Source organism: Eleginops maclovinus, chromosome 20 (genome assembly GCF_036324505.1).
Source record: "Eleginops maclovinus isolate JMC-PN-2008 ecotype Puerto Natales chromosome 20, JC_Emac_rtc_rv5, whole genome shotgun sequence".
NCBI classification, from domain to species: Eukaryota; Metazoa; Chordata; class Actinopteri; order Perciformes; family Eleginopidae; genus Eleginops; species Eleginops maclovinus.
In genome coordinates this window covers 2118254-2132315 of record NC_086368.1, presented here as the reverse complement: position 1 = coordinate 2132315, position 14062 = coordinate 2118254, and the positions used below count along the sequence as shown (strand labels likewise).

Sequence of the window (14062 nt, the reverse complement as noted above, 5' to 3'; positions counted from 1 at the left end):
TAGAGCAGAGACGCTTTTGAGTCTCTTTTTGCAGAGTCTGTGATGGAGAGATATTCAGAGGGAAGGCCAGGACTAAAAGGTCACAGGTCACTCCTTTCACAGCCCAGAGTCTATTCAAAGAGCAGGGCTGTTGCTTCCAGAACACAAGAAATGTAACGCAAACAGGAATTATAGGGGAGCGTAGCTCCATAATCCTCCTGTCAATACAAACTAGTTGATCTTTGCTTTGGTTGTTGGTGTAAAAATAGCTACAGCCTTGATACGGTTATTAAAATCATTTTTTCACTGATATGCTGTTGTGGTTTTTGAACAGGCCAATGAATGTGTTGCAAAAACAAACCTGTCAATGCCAAATGTCTGTGTCTTACTTTCCTTTCCAAATGTGGTGATTAGCTGTTGTTTGTTGGTTGTCAAATATGTTTAAAGGGGCAATCCCCTGATTGTACATCTTACTTCAGTGAGCCATTCATTAAAATAATCCAGAATGTTGTCATAGTGATTTCATCACATTGTGGACTTTAAAGGTCCCCTATTATGCAAAATGCACTTCTTGCTGTCTTTTATACATGAATATGTGTCCCCGGTGTGTAAGGAGACTCACTAAGTGTCAGAAAATACAACCCTCTCTATTTTCCTCTTTACCCACATCTCTAAAAATAGGGGAACAGACGAGTTGATCCAGATTTGCTGCCGATATGACGTCATAACCGGAATGTGGTCTGGCTTTACGTTGAACTCCTGGTAACGTCCCGCCCACGTGACAAGTCTCAACCTATCACCCCCATATGCAGTCAGCGAGCTGAATCCCCCACCCCAGCTGTGTGTCTGTGTATTCAGCAGGATGTCTGCAGGAAGGACTTTGAGTTGTTATATACAGTATCTCACAAAAGTGAGTACACCCCTCACATTTTTGTAAATATGTTATTATATCTTTTCATGGGACAACACTGACGATATGACACTTTGATACAATGTAAAGTAGTCAATGTGCAGCTGGTATAACAGTGTAAATTTGCTGTGCCCTCAAAATTACTCAACACTCAGCCATTAATGTCTAAACCGCTGGTAACAAAAGTGAGTACACCCCTAAGTGAAAATGGCCAAATTGTTCCCAATTAGCCATGTTCCCTCCCCAGTGTCATGTGACTCGTTAATGTTACAAGGTCTCAGGTGTGAATGGGGAGCAGGTGTGTTACATTTGGTGTTATCGCTCTCACACTCATTCATACTGGTCACTGGAAGTTCAACATAGCACCTCATGGCAAAGAACTCTCTGAGGATCTGAAGACAAGAACTGTTGCTCTACATAAAGATGGCCTAGGCTATAAGAAGATTGCCAACACCCTGAAATTGAGCTGCAGCACGGTGGCCAAGACCATACAGGACAGCTTCCACTCAGAACAGGCCTCGCCATGGTCGACCAAAGAAGTTGAGTGCTCAGCGTCATATCCAGAGGTTGTCTCTTGAAAATAGACATATGACTGCTGCCAGCATTGCTGCAGAGGTTAAAGGGGTGGGGAGTTGGTCTGTCAGTGCTCAGACCATACGCCGCACACCGTATCAAATTGGTCTGCATAGCTGTCGTCCCAGAAAGAAGCCTCTTCTAAAGCTGATGCACAAAAAAGCCCGCAAACAGTTTGCTGAAGACAAGCAGACTAAGGACATGGATTACTGGAACCATGTCCTGTGGTCTGATGAGACCAAGATAAACTTATTTGGTTCAGATGGTGTCAAGCGTTTGTGGCGGCGACCAGGTGAGAGTACAGAGACAATTGTGTCTTGCCTACAGTCAAGCATTGAGGCATTCTTTTCTTAAGACATGTTTCTTGTGAGTGCCCACCTCATGAAAGGTAATACTCCTGGAAACAGCCGATACACCGCAAGGTCCACTCAGCAGCGGTTCGGGTTCTGTTTCGTTCTAATGGCCGTACTGTTAGAGAACATTGAGATACTGCTCCTTTTGATCCTCACAATGTCCGAAACCCAGCCTAACACATGTTAAATGCATATATTGAAAACCTTAAATACAAGCTAATAATTACGTTTTAACTGGAAATATTTTGTCAGACATTTCCTTTTCTGATAAAATGCAATACACAAAATATAAATTAAATAGATATAACATGTAGCTTTTCAAAAGTCGATGAGATGGTGTTCTTTATATTTGAATAGGACCATGTTGTTCTTGCAGATGTCAGTGAGATAGTTTGCTGCAGGGTTATTTTAGCTCTGCCAGAGACACACATCAACATTTACCCATGACACGTGTTCTCATGTATGAAAAAAGTCTCTCACTGTTTCTGTTGCAGTCCCCTCCTCCATACGTTTTTCCATGTCCCTTTAAATCTATCTATCTTTCCTCTTAATATTATTCTATTTATTTCATTGTTATCTTCTGCGATGAAAGATTCAGTGACTTTCCAAAGCTGTGTGTTTCATTGCACAATGCCTTACATCCAAATATAGTTAAGATGTCATTAAAAATATGGCCAGGTGGTTATTGAGAACCCCAATAATGCAGTTATCAAGTTGGCTAACAAATGTTAAATGAGGACAATCCAATCTCACACGCTGCCTGAAAGAGGTCTGTTCATCTGGCTGGTTTGCATCAGATCATGGGGTATCACACCAGTTTAAGAAGTCAAGCTTTCCTTAGATTTGTGGCACTGTCACTTAAAGGACTTGAAGCAAGTCTCCATTAGAGAGCAGCCATGCAGGTGAGACTGTTCTGACCCCGATTCTACACTCCATTAGGCTCTGAATGTGCCAATGAATTTGAACAAAGGAGGGGTCAGTCCTCAATTCATCAGCAGCAGAGGGTCTGGAAGTATAGTCTCTCCTCCCTGGATTTTCTTAAGATTAAACTGCCCATATACACATTATTCTCTGTGTTTATAAAGTATATACTGTACACAGTGAGCAGTGGTCTGCTACAGGATGGATTAAACAAATTCTTCTGAACATATTCATAGTAATGCAATGTATTTCCAACTACAAACAGTAAACTGAAAGACTTAGCGTCTTGAAATATGAGCAAATATACGTATAAAACATGAAAGATTTGAATAAAAAAGGCCACACATCTGTGATAAAAATGTAGATGTAGTCAGGATGCTTGGTTGTAACATGTCAAAGACAAACACAGTAGCATGTGGTTAAATTGTGAAATCAAGATGAAATGTTTAACATGTCTCTGTCGTGACTCGCCAGGTCTATAGGGTCTTTTAAACAGTTTCAACTAATGCATACATACTGCATATAATCACATGATGGAGCTAACATGGAAAAGAATAAGAAGAGTCTAATGCTGCCTTATGTACAAACTGTTTCTGATGGTTGTTATTCCTTATATAATAGCTCATATTTAATTTATCACTGATCATAACAATCATTAAAAACCAACATTGCATTTCTGGGATTTTCCCAGCATCGGTTGATCAGATTCTGTGATCTGTGGAGACCACATGTTTTGGCTCCTGCGATCCACAGAGTCTGCCATTTGAGATTTCCACACTGGCAGCAGAGCAGACATTTTATAGTTAATTGTGTAAGAAAATCTAACAACATTATGCCAGGAAATCAAGTCTAAAAGCAACTTGAACAGATCCAGCCCCCATGTTTTATTTACTGGTAAAAAGAAGTCCAGCTGGAGAATGTTCCAGTGGAGGTGGAGGTGTACACCTCATGCCTACATTTCATTTTTATAGGAATACGTTCAACAATAACATCTCTTGGATCCCACTCACTTTATTCTCTCACTAAAACATGATGAATATCAGTCCATTTATGAGCTTATAATTTGCGTGTTGATTTTTTTATTGCATTTTGAGTTTTACAAGTATCCCATAAAAGCTCACGTTTGACTAATTAGTAGCTGATATTTGTCACTATATGTAGTGAGGACAGGTCCATTCACAATGGCAGGTAATGCTTATGTTACACAAGGCAACAAACACATTTTATTCTCCTCAACTGAAGAGAGATAGCTTTAAAATAGTAGGAATACTTTTTATGTAAAGTAATGAATGCAATCCAATTATTTTGACCACACATTTCATCGTTATCCCTGTCTATGATTATTTTTATTTTTTTTCTCCATCAGCTTCAAGCATCACCGTCGGTGGTTTGGATTTGAACCTTCCATCCATGTTATATTTCATTTCAGCATTTGTTTTTCAACCATTCCATCAGCAGCATCCTATAATGCACTTATTTTCTGGTAGGTGGAAAACAACAACAGTTCAGGAAGCGTCTCTCGGATGCAGCGCTGTCTGTTTTCAGGGTGAGCTGGTTAGTCAGGCATTACACTGCCTGCTGCAGCTTTGCTAAATGCCTGAAGAAGACCTCGGCTACAAATTGGCAATGTCAACAGAAACTGATCCGAGCTCTGTCTGGATGTCTCCTTCTCTCTGCCCCTTCCTTCTGATGGCCACTAACACTAGCTTCCACTTTATGCACCCTACCCGCTCTAAACCCTGCCCTTAATTGAAAGCAATACTGGGCTCCTGGGCTCCAAAATGAATTTGTCTATGATTACTCATGCCCTGGCGCGTTGCGAGCACCGGGTAATGTCTGCTTCATTGAATTAGGAGGCATCCTGTTCTCCATCCCCTCTCCTCCATCTCCATCCTTGCCCGGGGGTGGCTATTGATTGAGGTGGTCTGGCTTTCGTCTAAGGCTAGCATTACCTATAGATCCAGACAGCCGCGGCCTGTGTGCAAATGCAGCGGAAGGGAAAACGTGAAGCAATTAGTCACTGACTTAATACAGCTAATTTCTGCTGAAAGCAGCAGTAGTGCAAAGGTAAAGGAGAAAGGACGAGGAGACTAGCATGACTGCTAGAGCGCTAACCTCAATCACACACCTGGCTTATGGCTAAGATGCCGTGTGCTGAGTAGGAAGACCCACAAAAAGGCGCTAAACCTGGAAATCCGCCTCCCTCTGGAAGTTTCCATTACAGCAGTGACTGGAGAGACGAACCTATTAAAACCAATTAAAAAATTGTCGGCCGATGCCGATGTTAAGAATATTTTTTTTTGCTGATATTGATACCGATGGCCGATGCTTTACTATTTAAACTGTATTAGTAGCATAATGCAGGCTAAGGCAGCTTATCCCTTTAAGAGAGAGAGTGGGGGATACGTCTGTGCATGTGTGATAGCGAGAGCGAGGTTGAGCGAGCCATAGTAAATTTCTGGAAGTTAACGGGAGTAGCAGCAAGTATAACAAAGTCACAAATATAAAAGACGGCCTCCCAAGAACACTGAAGAATGGATTTAATTTACCGATCCTGCAGACACCCACTGCATGGGGAGGAAGTCCTGCAGCATGCGTAGCGTGCAGCAGCAGCTCCTCACAGAGGAGAGGAGACGCCCCCCCCCCCGAACAACTTTAGAGTTACGGCAGACCCACAGTCACTGTTCTAATCCTTTAAATAGATGCCCTGACTTCAGATTTGGTCCGTCAGATTTAAAAACAACGACGCTAACGCGACTTCTCCCGGTCACGTAGCTAAACATAAACATTGGCGAGTGCCATCGGGGATGTCACCTTATTTACCGATGTGCCGATGGTGGTAAATAGGGCTAACATCGGCCAATACCGATGTCTCACCGATGTATCGGTGCATGCCTAGTTGTAATACATTATTTTTAATTGGTACCTAATCAGCTGTTGCAGGATCTTATATCTTTTAATGACAGGACTAGAAATGCACGTCACAGATCCCACAAAACATGCTCCACATAGTCTTCACATTCTGCCTCAGACCCCCTAAAGGCCTGGCTTGGCCCAAGCCGCTTGGGCTCAGACAGCATCTGAAACACCCACAGAATCCACAGAAGATGTAGGATGTTAAGCAGGAACATAAAGTACACACTACTTCCTGCATTGGTGTACATCTTGTGAAGTTGTCAAATAATTGAAGTTAATCCCCTCCATATTGGGTTTAGGTTTTTCATGTGTGTTCAAATCCAAGGTAAACACTTTCCATGCTTTGGGGAACAGGAGGCTTCATTATTTGTTGTGTATGAGTGTATAAATATGCTGGTATTTCTGGGATATTGTTTGTTATACTGATAACATTGTGCTGATATATAAAGCAGGGAGCAGTTCCTGGGCAATTTTTGAGTGTCACTCAAAAAAGACAATGTGTTATCTTTTATCTCTGCTTGTGTAAGTAACACAAATATAGGATAATACAAAATGTTTACTATCCTGCATTCACCGATCCTTATTAACCACACATGCTTGCATCATTTGTACTTGCATTTGACATGAATGGAATCTGTAGATGAAGCCTTTAATGCACACTTGAAATTCTCGAGTCTAACAAACGGGCATGTTGACCTCTGCAGTGCAGTGTCTCTTTCAGACTCATTTAAACTTAGCTGTACTTTCATTGGGCTTTAGCATTATTACATTATATTAATAATACTGACCAGCTCAATCTCCTGATTTTATGGATATAAATTACAAATTGGTCCAGATGAAAATCAAATAGAGTGCTGGTGCTGAGGGCAGCGATGCAGAGGATAGAGTCTCTGATGCCCAAGTGTTGTTTCAACAATTAGGGAAAACATTTGTTTTGAATAACTACTTAATCCTCATCTCTCAAACAAATGGACCAGTGATTAATTTACATCAACACTAAGTGCATGTATTTTCAGTTTTTCAGAACAGTGAGTCTGACAGGTGATTCATCACCCATCAAATACATATGCTGCATCACTAACTGCTACCCAGGTCCAGTTAAGTCCACACCAGAGACTGCAGCGTACAGTACCTGCTCTGTGGGTCTGGCAGCTACACTGTTGCGAATTTTCACTCCAGGTAAGGGTCTGAAGGCAGAGAGGGATATGGAGTGTCTCCCTCTGACTGCGTCCAGAGATTACAACTAATACCCCCGCCTCACCGGATTGGTTCTCCTCCTGCGGATCCTTCACATAACAGGCCAATTCCTCATTGCATTGATTTCTGCCATTTCCTGCCTGATCCTGATGGAATCAAGTGCAGGGAGAGAAGATCAGCTAGTGCCTGCTGAGAGGAGACTTCCTGTCAGAGGAGGAGCAGAAGCACCCCCATACGGCCCTCACTGTTCCATGCTTGAGGAGCTCCTCTTTGACGTGAGAATTTAATTGTAGGAGATAGACATCTGGCAAGAAGGAGTTTCATTTTCCTGGACAGAACATAAATCGCCTTGAAAGATGGCTCTCTATGTTCTCCCCCTGCCTTCATCTCATTAGGCACGCCTTGATTTCATTGTTATTCTCCAGAGTGTCTCACAGCAAATTTCTCCCAAAGGTTTTTTTTTTCCTTTGTGTGAAAACTATATTTTGTCTTTAGAAGCTTGCAGTCCATAATTGTGATGTTGAGGCAACAGTTTCCATACTGTCTTTGGTTTTGTTTCTGCAGCAAATTGGAAATGTGGCAGTCTTTTCAGTGAGGAGCGAGTGGGGTCAGCGGCACAGCATCTGCTTCAAAATGGCTCTTAATTAACGGAGAGGCCTCACACTCTGTGAAAGGTCAGAAGCAGCAGCCAGGTGTATTTACAGAGTAAATAATTGACGGAGATGAAGAGTGGGCTCTCTCTCCTGAGACGCACTGACAGTGTTTGATGGAAGTTGCACTAAAGCAACAGAACTCTCAGCTGAGAGAACAATGCCCCCCGCCCTCTCTCTTTGTTTACCTCTACTGTTAATCTCGGTTAATGTGAGCCTTCCTCACCGTCACAGCATTTCTTCTTCCTCAGCTTCTCAGTATATCGAGCTGGAATCCAGTAGATAAGTGCAGTGTGTTGAAAACCAGCTGTTTAATACTGCTTCAGAGTTATTTAATGGAAAAATTCTGAAGACCCCCCCTGCGCCTACTATGCTAAGGTCCCTTGTTAGATTTATTTTCTAATTCGGACAACTGATTCAGCCTGTTTTAAAGGTCCCCTATTATGCAAAATGCACTTTTTTCTGTCTTTTATGCATAAATGTGTGTCCCCCGGTGTCTAAGGACACTCACAAAGTGTCAGAAAATACAACCCTCTCTCTTTTCCTTCTTACCCACATCTCTAAAAACAGGGTACAAACGAGCTGATCCAGATTTACTTCAGTTATGACGTAATAAGGGAAATGTGGGCTGGCTTTACATTGAACTCCTGGCAACGTCTCCCCCAGGTGACACGTCTCAACCTATCGTCCGCAATATACAGGGTGAGCTGAATCCCTTCTGCAGGACCTCTGTGTGTGTGTGTGTGTGTTCAGCAGGATGTCTGCAGGAGGGACTTAGAGTTGTTGTATATATAATACATATACTGTCTCTGTTCTAGTGGTAAACACTGAGAAGTGTTTCAGAAATAATGCTGGATGTGGTTTGGAACATAATATTTAATCACGGCAGCGTTTAGCTGAGTTTCTCCCAGTAGAAAACTCTCTTCAGAGGAGAGATCATGACGCTCCAAAGGGGCGTGGCCAGCAGCAGCACCAAAGGGGCGTGGCCAGTAGTAGCTCAAAAGGGGCGTGGCCAGCAGCAGCTAGTTCATTCAAAGATAGTCACAGAATCAGCACTTCAGGAACAGGGCTGAAATAGAGGGGGATGAGGCATGCTACAATGGGGGATCTGTTTGGTATTTTGAGCAAAACACTTCACAGACATGTTTGTATAGATATGGCCCTACAATATATTGTTCAAATATAGCAGAATAGGGGAGCTTTAAGTCCTTTTGATTTTTAATATACAAACAATATAAGGAGAATTATAAAAAACAATAAAGTGCTCAAACCAACTCCACTTCAAATCACAAGAACTGATCACAGCTCAACCTGCAACCATTACCATCAACAACACAGGTTTTGAGTTATAGTTAGGGAATAAAGTGATCATATCTCATAGTATTAGGATTCTATTCTGTCACTTTGAAAAGACGCTTGCAGTAACACCAGTTTTGAAGGAATTTATGTTCAAACATTAAAGTAAAGACATGTCCATATGAGTCCTTCCTGGCTAGCACAGGTATGACTGTCCTTTACTACACCACTATAGGGCTCATCATTTTTGATAGACAGACTTTAAGATTTCAACAAATATGTCTATGAATAAATCACACCCGGTAAAACCCTGATATTGAAAATGCAATTTGCTGCTCAACGAATCAATAGACATTTTCCAGAGTAATATTTTGAAGAACATGCTTCCTGTCTAGGGAACCAAGAAACACCACGCCTGTTTAGGCTCAGATTCAAACTCATCCATTAAAACCGTTACTTACCTGTACATCATTTTTATTTGTTTTTGTATTTTTATTTATTTTTTATCCGTGTGTGATTCTGCACTGTTTTTTCTCTTTTCTGTTGCTGCATAAACTCCTGATTTTCCCCACGGGGATTAATGAAGGTACATCTTATCTTATCTTATTACATCATTTTATTAATACTGACGAGCTGTTGACCAGCATCTTGATTTTTATGAATATGTACATAAAAATGAGTCCAGAAGAATCAAATTCAGTGTTGGTGAGGACAGTGAAGCAGAGGATAGAGCTAGTTTCAGGGAAATTTGAAATACTTCTTTATTTATATGTTTTAAATTAATACTCAATCCTCATCTCCTAAAACAAATGGATCGGTGATTAAAATAGCCTACAACACTGGAAAGAGCAGTTTACTTCAACACTTTGAGAGTCTGATCACTTTGTTTTCAGAGACAAAACATTGTTTAGGGTAAATAATAAAGTAATCTGTGATCCTCTGGTACAGGCATTGTAGGGTAAATAATTATGATACAGGAATATTACATCTGAAAACTGCGATGTTCATACAGGATAAGAGTTGCTACAGATTGTTATTAGTTCTATTTAATACATGGGTGTGAAACTCAAGTTCATCGTGGGTCGGATTAGCATTATGGTTGCCCTCAAAGGGCCAGTTGAAACTTTAAGACTATTAATATATAAAATAATGTATTATATTACATAATTGCCTCTGCATTAGATTATTATTGGTTTTAGTTATAACCTAAGTAATATCTCCTTGAAAGCAGAAGTGTTTGGGTGCACACTTACATTACATTTCTCTGTTTTACCGTTACATAAATCCCATGAATTTATGAGATTAAATTAGCTTTATCATATCTCATCAATCAGAGGTCAACATATTTTTTACGCGAATAATAACAGGTTTTCTTTTTTTGGATCAAGCACTATTTAACTATAATATAAAGCAGCATTAAACCCAGGGGCCCAGGGGCCTTGAGTTTTTGAGCCGGTCGGTGGCGTAATGATTAACATTCATGGTTGAGATATATGTTGCCCAAATGTACGGGTTTGAATCCTGAAGCTAGAGTATGAATATTGTTTATTTTCATTTTTATTTTTTGGCCAGCATATTTTCTGTTGTCTGTAGGTGATCTCCACATGCGCATTTACATGAACTGGTGATGTTAACGTATTTTCACAGAGGTTTTCTACATTGTCTGGTCACACTTCAGACACACGAGTTACGTGAAAATGACGAACCTGGCACCCACAACATCTGGCGGAAAAGGTAAACAAATGCCACCAGTTGAACCAGAATCCAGTTAAACTGGAACACCGGTCGTCTTACTCAAGGAAAGTTAACCTGAAGCTATACAACAAAACTTGACATAAAGATCTATCTGTGATTGAAATTACACTGCACTATTTTAAAAATACTTGTTTCAAATATAGACGTAATTTCCAACATTTCCGACCAGAAATAAGGCCAGTGTTACCGTGAGTCAGCGTAACGTTAACGTTTCATTTTAAACAGAATTTTAATTTTCACGATTCAGTTCACGAGTCGTTTCTATGGAACACTCGATTACAACGTTACTTTTAATACGTTAAATAAGCTAAGTTACATGTGATGGTAAATGTATTATTGAAACTGGCTTGCATATGTAACCTGTGTTGTGTTTGGCTGGTATTCGATGGACTGGGACACTCTCAGAATGAAGTAGGTTATTGCCTGCACAATGGGTCAGACAAAACAAACACAGAGCATGGGTTTCGAATCGGGTCCACCTGCAGCAGACGTTGTATTTCGTTCTTATGGCATACTACATTAATAATATTCTGTTACAATAATATTACAATTTCCTAGAAACTACTATTTTACAGCATTACATTAATATGTAATGTGTTAATAAAGCAAACATATTTATAGTTCTAATTTATATCTAAATGCATACACATCGTATAATGGTGATCATACGGTGTCTTTTTAAAACTAATGCTGTATTAAAAATATACAGTTACTATGTCAATCACAACACTACTTCATCCATTTGCAATGTTAGTTACGCTGAACAGCGCTCAAACAAAGGGTAAACAGTACACCCCTGTGGCGACACACGGTACTGCATATGGAATGCAACAATGACGTGACCTGCTAGCCATTGTGGCTCGAGAATGCTAGCCTAGCCACCAGTGGAATTTTAAAACATACAAGAAACATATAACTTAACCAACAAATCTAATTGGTTACCTGCAGCAATGGGTCAGACAAAACAAATACAGAGCATGAGTTTCGAATCGGGTCCACCTAGACAAATACATTCAATATTACAAGTTGTACCACAACAATGCAACCGTACTTCAAGGTGAAACGAAAACAGAAAATCAAATAAAAGTTACAATACTGTGCCAAACATCGCAAACACCTGATTTATATGATGGCATATATGTTATACAAAAGTGTAAAACAAAGTCTCTTGTACAATACAATAATAACATGACTTTTAAAGACTTCTCATGCGGACCCGTTTCTTTACTCAACCTACCTGCAGCAGACGTTGTATTTCCTGCTGCAGGATACCCACAATGCAACACTGTATAAAAAAGTGTAGAATGAAAGTACTGACCCAATGATACAGGATTTAACAATAACTACAAGACAACTTATTTACTCCGTTACACATAGTCATAGTTATTATTGCTGCTTTAAGGAATTATACCAAACAAGACACATTATCAGTGAAGAGGTTGTTAGCAGAGCTAGCAGAGCAGATAACTAGCGGCTAGCACCCACTGAGGCGCTGACCTGTCAATCAAAGCGACCACGCCCTTAATTATGCATAACTTTAAGCCTTAATATAATTAAAACAGGAAAGTTATATAGAAATTCAATCTCCTCACAGTTGTCATGAATAGGGAAATTAGCTATAGAGACCAAAAGCAATGTTTGTACCACGCTGTAAACATGTTTATTTCTGCTGTAGAAATTGGCATTTTAACATGGGGGGGAGGGGGGGCTATCTAATTGCTCTGTTTTGGAGCCTGGCCACGCGACCATTCGATGAACTGCAGTTTTTGGCACTTCCGTATGTGTTTCACTGCTCAGCACCGGAGGTTGCCCCTTGGTACCTTCCTCAGACTCAGAGGAAAACAGCAGCAGTGAGTCAGGCAGTAGCCCAGCTTGGTATCAACATATATAAACCTATAATATAAAATCATTCTGAGCTCAGAAAACGATCAATCCAAGCTTTGATTTCACGATCAGGGCGTAATGTGCGGAGGGATTTTTGCTGACGAGCATATTTGTCGCTGTATCCACTTCCTGTGTTGTATTTATTGGGTTGTTTCAGATATGAATTATAGAAATTTGTGCTGCTGTTGTCACAGACACACATTAAGAATCCTTAACCGAGCTTCTGCTGTTTGTACCGCTGACGGGCGGACCGCTCCGTCCGTCCGGTGCACTGTGACTCGCATGCGCATTCTACATGTACAGTTTAATTTATATTTCAAGGGTTAATTATTAGTTTTATTTCATATTTCACGTGAAGCACAACATACCATCCTGTTATAATAAGGTTATCCTTTAAACCATTTTGGGAGAAAAAAAATAATAAATGTTTTTTCATAAATCATAATCATATAGCCTACTTGAGATGATTAGTCGAATAATTGCCTGAATTGACGACTATCAGTCGACTAGAAAAAACTTAAGTCGAGGGCAACCCAAATGATTTATGTATAATTTGCAGTAAAAAAAAGGCATGGTTTGAACTTGACAGTAAACTGAAAACGTTGACTTTAACTAAATGTATTATGTCAACAGATTTCCCATGACTGTATTAGGTTAGTTCAAAGCAATAATATCTGGTTGAACTTGTCATTTTTTCTTTAAACTTATATTATTCCCCCTCCAGTTACACTGAGGATTGAATGCAGGCATCACGGCGAGGGTGTTGGTGCAGAGCAGGTGCATTATGCCGAACAATGTTATCCACAGTCAGCCCATTACCTACATTAATACAGGACATATGTCTGGAAAATCTGTTCCTGAATCCATCAGGCTTCTGCATTGTGTCAGCGTTTGTCATAGCATTCAGACAATAATAAATGGTTGTTGTTTTTTCTTCCACATCTCTGTACCGTCTTTCAGTGGTTAGGTCTGTAAAATAACTAAATACACAAAAAAACGGATAAGAAAATACCCCCAGAACGCATCCTCTGTTCTTAATTTTTAATCAGCAATCAGTGGGTGATTAATATTCATGAATGTAATCTGGAATCAGCCTGCTAAAAAAAATTACTCAGTGATCTGCACAGTGCAGCAGCTAATTGTGTTAACTGTTTAAAGTGTCTGTCAGCATTACGCTCAAAATGGCCGCCTCATTATCTCCTCAGGGACGTCGGTTGTCACTCAGCTTGGCCAATTACTGTGCTCCGTCATCTCCGCACACAGAGGAGACGTGGAAATGTGCCGCCGGCCGTAATAAGACATGATCAGTGCCACGCGAGTGTCAGGAAGACAACAAACGCTCCCGCTGCAGGCAGAATATCACAAGGCTTTGGAGATCAGTCCTTGGTAACATTCGACACATGATCAGAAATTATTCATGAATAAAACCCGATTTCCACGCCAACAGCCCCATTAAATATAATGACAAACATATGGTGTAAACATCCTAATTGGCTTTCTTTTCTTGAGCCACTGGGATTTATTGTAATTATTTCCTTGTCTAATATTTCATCCCATGGGGAAACTGCACAGTTTGAAACAACTGAAAACAGAAAAAGACACCTGAACTGAAATGTTTGAAAGAAATA

At 40.3% G+C, this 14062-nt stretch overlaps 1 protein-coding gene across 1 annotated transcript in view; it reads right to left on the bottom strand.

The window, feature by feature from the left end:
- LOC134883277 (receptor-type tyrosine-protein phosphatase gamma-like) overlaps window positions 1-14062 on the bottom strand; it is a 407948-nt gene that overhangs the window by 176327 nt on the left and 217559 nt on the right. The window lies entirely within an intron of this gene.